The sequence below is a fragment of the Octopus bimaculoides genome, chromosome 25 (genome assembly GCF_046866305.1).
Source record: "Octopus bimaculoides isolate indiv1 chromosome 25, ASM4686630v1, whole genome shotgun sequence".
NCBI classification, from domain to species: domain Eukaryota; kingdom Metazoa; phylum Mollusca; class Cephalopoda; order Octopoda; family Octopodidae; genus Octopus; species Octopus bimaculoides.
This window is the reverse complement of record NC_142952.1, coordinates 7,858,474-7,864,024: the sequence shown is the minus strand read 5'-3', so window position 1 is coordinate 7,864,024 and position 5,551 is coordinate 7,858,474. Positions and strand designations below refer to the sequence as shown.

At 38.7% G+C, this 5,551-nt stretch overlaps 1 protein-coding gene across 2 annotated transcripts in view; it reads left to right on the top strand.

Annotated features, from left to right (window-relative positions):
• Positions 1-914: 914 nt before the first annotated feature.
• LOC106882041 (somatostatin receptor type 2) overlaps positions 915-5,551 on the top strand; it is a 155,172-nt gene continuing 150,535 nt past the window's right edge. For both annotated transcript variants that reach the window (XM_052976250.2, XM_052976251.2), the window contains exon 1: positions 915-1,172. The gene's annotated coding sequence lies outside the window, so the exon portion shown is untranslated. The remainder of the gene's footprint in view (positions 1,173-5,551) is intronic.

Here is a 5,551-nt window from a genome sequence, read left to right as displayed (position 1 = left end):
TATATATATATATATATATATATATATATATATATATATATATATATATATATATGCATATATAAATATATAAATAAATAAATAAATATATACACACATATATATATATATACGCACACACACACACAAACCTACATAGAAGTTTGCGAGATTTTAGAGAACACGTACACATACACACATACATGTGAAAACAAGGATTGAATAATAAATAACAGGACTCCTCTATGTCTATATATTGTTAATAAAGACATGCTTTTCCCCCAGTAAGTTGATGTAGTGTAAAGAGACAGTTACTGTAGGAAATTTTGTGAGCAGACGATAGGAAAAACACAATAGAAAGGCAATTAAAGCGCGGTAAAAAGTTGTGCATTAGTAAAAATAGTAACAGTAGTTGTAGTAGTAGTAGTAGTAACAATAACGATAATAATATAATACTCTGCTTTAAGAACAACATTGCATAAATATATATATATATATATATATATATATATATATATATATATATATGTACATATATTTATTTATACACACGTTTATGTATATGTATGTAATCCTGTATGCGTAGATTCTGAGTAAATATTTATATTGAAAGACACGCACGCAAGCAAACGTGCGTGTACGCAAGGATAGACGTGCACACAAGGTCACATACACGAACGCACGACGCACACAATCGTTATCTATCTATCTATCTATCTATCTATCTATCTATCTATCTATCTACCTATCGACTCACTCCTTTCTCTGTACCTCTCTCCCTGTATATATATATATATATATATATATATATATATATATATATATATATATATATATATATATATATAAATATATAAATATATATATATAAATATATATATATATATAAATTTTTTATCTGTCTATCTTATCTACCTATATATATATATATATATATATATATATATAGAGTCGCAACTCAAAGATTTTCAGCTAAACGAAGATTTCGATCTTGCACGGGTGTTGAACACGTCTCTTTCCTTTATCTATCTATCTATCCATCTATCTATCTATCTATCTATCTATCTATCTATCTATCTATCTGTCTATCTGTCTATCTATCTATCTATCTACCCCACCAGCTCTCTGTTTATACATGCCAACACCTCGTTTATACATACCTATGAACTGTGAACTAACTTTAAACTGAAAAGGTAAGCGAACTTTTCCCATTTTTCAATTCTCAACTTTTCCATATTTTATTTTTGCAGTTTTGTTTTTGTCATTTTCGTTCGTTTTTCTTTTCTTTTTTCTTTTTTTTTAATTATCTATTGATGTTGTTAATATTGTTGGCTTCCGTATTTTTCTCTTGCTTTCAGATCTCCCCTTACCATTCATGACCATCCCGTCGATTTTCTATATACAGTGCTATATCATTCAGTATATATCGAGTTTCTTCGTTTTAACAGTGGTCTTGCGGTTGTCATTTCTAGCATGTCCAGAAACCGCGTAAAGATTCTGTTCTTGTTTATTATTTTTTTTATCATTGTTTGATGTTGTTATCTTTCTTGTCATTAATGAAATTGTACCTGCTCCACTCTCGGTCAAACCTGAAAGGTCAGTCCAGTTGACCGGAGTTCAATACCATCTTATATCGTCGGGCAAATAAACTTCCCAACACAATCTAGTGAACTCTTATTCCTACAAACGCTACAGCATAAATTGAGGGATATTTAGCTGCTACTTCTGTAGCAACATGTTTGCCAGATGCTCTATCAACTTCGCTACAGATGCTGTGGTTGCTATAGTTACCGTACAGCATAAATTGAGGGACATCTAGCTACTACTTCTGTCGGGTAACTGCAGTGAGTCACGAACTGGCGACTCCTCAACATGTTTGCCAGATGATCTATCAACTGCGCTACAGATGCTGTGGTTGCCATAGTTACCGTTTAATTATTGAATCTGTCGTAGTAGTTGATTCACACCAGAATCACTTTTCATTTATGAAACCATTAACCAAAATTATTCCAGCCGTGACTATCCCGCCTTTTATGAATGCTTTAATGTATCTAGAACTACCCTAGTTTACGCATCTTTCATAAACACGATAGGGTGTGATTCGTCGGTGATTTGGTTGCTACGTCGCGCATGGCGATCGACTCCCCATACGTTCCCTTGTCAGTTCGCTAATAGTAGTGGTAGCAGTTGTTGTTGTTGCTGTTGGTTTTGTGATGGCGGCGGTGGTGTTGGTGGTGTTGGTGGTGGTGTTGGTGGTGGTGGTGGTGGTAGTAATAATGGTAGTTGTTGTAATTGCTGTTATAGGGGCAGTTTAGTTGTTGTTTTTGTTGTTATTGCAGTTGTTTCCTTACAAATATTTTTCGTCCCCCCCCTACCCCCCCCCCCCCCCACCCCCCATGTTGTTTGTAGCAGCTTTGTAAAAGCAGCTGCTGCGGCCAGTGGAGGCGATGCTGCCGCTGATGATGATAATGATGATGATGATGATGATGATGGTGATGGTGATGATGATGATGGTGCTGGTGGCGGTGTTGTTGTTGTTGTTGTTGGTGGTGGTGGTGGTGATAGTGGCGGTGGTGGTGTCTGTGGTGGTGGCGGTGGTGGTGGCGGTGGCGGTGGTGACAATGTGACGACGACGATAATGATGGCGATGGTGATGATGGTGATGTTAATGGTCAGGATGGTATGGCTGGTTGGTTGTTGGAAGGATAACGATATCGTTGTGAGGGAGACGATGATGACGACGACGACGATGACGATGACGATGATGAGGATGATGACGATGATGATGATGATGATCTTGATGGCGCTGACGATGGTCTTGATGGTGGTGATGATGATGATGATGATGGCGATAACCACGACGACCTCCGTGATAATAACGCTAATTATGGACATGATGATTACAAACATTTATTCTGCTAGAAATAACAGCCAGATGTTTCAAATGATATTCTACACACAACATAAAACAGCACATATGGGACTAATGTAACCTGAGATACTCCATGCCTGAAAAATTCCGACTAAATTGCCATAATTGGGTTGTCTTCTTGTATAAATATATCTGAGCGTGTCTAAGTTGGAACGAAACACCAACAAGTTTTCAAATTTCTTTGGTGTTACACAACCTGCTAGAAATAACAGTTAAATCTCCCTCATCTCCCGCCCTAACGTCCCCACCACCACCAAATAAATAAAAGCAATGTTACATTTTATGTTCCTGTCCGAAATAAATACAAAATTTCTGAAAATAATTAGGACGGTCATGGTTGGAATGCCCTTATTAAATTCATATGGAAGTTGTGAATACAAGGTTCGTTAGTACTAGGTTTACATGGAAGCAGTTATTAGTTCTCTACATTTCTTACGACGACAGTGACAAGGGAGAGTCTATGTAACTTTGGCGGAACAAATATCAAAGGAGATGTAGTTTTTATTATTTTGTTAGAGAATGAATTGTTGCAACTATGACACTTTTAGGATTTCCAGGGCTGCTGGGAGATAGTGAGAAAGTTATTCTTAGATCGCATTCTTAGCTAGAATTCTTGACACAGAGTGCGTTCCGCTAATGTCAGCCAAATGCCGGATGGTATTTGGGTGACGGATTAAGCGTAGTATGTCTGAACGTTTTCGAATCCCATGCGTTGTCTGGCGAGTGGCAGGAATATTTCTCTCATGGTTCTAGCATTCTTCCGATTTTGCTATTGGATCGAAGCCGGGTGGATATTCGTCGAGATCTGTGCTTCACTCTTTTTTTTTTTACCTAAATTTGGCTGGCACTGGATTCGAACACGTGTAAGACTTGAGCCAACGAAGAGAGCTACCTATGTCTGCCAAAAATAGCAGATAAATTGTCATCAAATGCGAATCTATCGATGAAAAAATGAAAACAATTAAAATAAACACGTTGGATAGTGTGTCAATGTTCCTATGTGAAGTCTTTTACGTAATAAGAGCGATTATTATTATTGTTGTTGTTGTTAGGCGGCCAGATGACAGAATCGTTAGCACGGCGGTCGAAATGCTTAGCGGTATTTCATCCGTCTTCACGTTCTAGGTTCAAATTCCGCTGAGGTCGACTTTGCCTTTGATCCTTTCGAGGACGATAAATTTAGTACCAGTTTGCGTATTGGGATCGATCTAATCGACTGACCTCCTCCCCGCAAAATTTCGGGTCTTGTGCCTAGAGTAAAAAAAGAATAAGAAAGATTATTATTATTGTTGTTGTTAGGCGGCGAGCTGGAAAGAATCGTTAACACGAAGGGCGAAATGCTTAGCGGCATTTCGTCCGTCTTCACGTTTTTATTTTGTGTTCACATCCCGCCGATAAAATAAGTACCAGTTAAGTACTGGGATCAATGTTATTTACTAGCTCGCTCCTCTAAAACGTCAAGCCTTGTGCCTCGAGCAGAAAGTATTATTATTACTATTGTTGGTGTTAAGGCGGCGAGGTGGAACATAAAGCAAAAAACATCGAAGTTTACTTTGCTTTTCAACCTTTGCGGTTCGGGTAAGACCACTACCAGTTAAGCAATAGGATCACCCAATATTTCAGGATTCTAAGGTGGCGAGCTGGCAGAATCGCTAGCAAAGGTGGCGAACTTGCAGAAACGTTAGCAAAGGCGGCGAACTTGCAGAATCGTTAGCAAAGGCGGCGAGCTGGCAGAAACGTTAGCAAAGGCGGCGAGCTGACAGAATCGTTAGCACGCCGGGTGAAATGCTTAGCAGTATTTCGTCTGCCATTACGTTCTGATTTCAAATTCCGCCGAGGTCGGCTTTGCCTTTCATCCTTTCGGGGTAGATAAATCAAGTACTAGTTGCGTACTGGGATCGATCTAATCGACTGCCCACCTCCCAAAGCATTTCGGGGCTTGTGCTTAGAGTAGAAAAAAATATTTCAGGGTTCTTATTGTTGTTGCAGTTGTTCTGGCCTTGTGCCATAATTGGAAATCATTATTACTCTTGTTCTTGTTGAGCTGGCCGAATAGTTGGCGCGTCTGACAATATGCTTTGTAACACTTCCTCCTGCTTGTTTATATCCCGCCAAGGTCATCTTTACCTTTTCTTCCTTTCGGAATCGATAAATTAAAGAACCAACCTAATTGAGGAGATCAATGTAATCGATTACTCTCTGACATTAAATCTGCTGACGTTGTACTAAAATTTTAAACGGGTATTAAATCGTGTGATCCAGTATAATCGTTAGCGCGTCGGAACAAAAAAAAATGTATTGTAGCATATTTTCTAGCTGCTTACGCTCTGGGTTTGAATTGCAGCAAAGTCAACATTGTCTCATCCTTGGGGACCGTTCAAATAAAGCACTAATCAAGCACACGACGTCACTAACTTTTGTCTGCGTCAGGAAATTGGCAGAATCGTTAGCACGCCTGTGAAAATGCTTAGTGGCTTTGCACCCATCCTTGCGTTCTGAGCTCAAACTCCACCGAGATCACTTTCGCCTTTCATCTTTCGTGGCCGATGAAATAAGTACCAGTTATGCACTGGGGTCGATATAATCTACTAGCATCCACTCCAAAAATTTCAGGCCTTGTGCCTATGGCAGAAACGATTA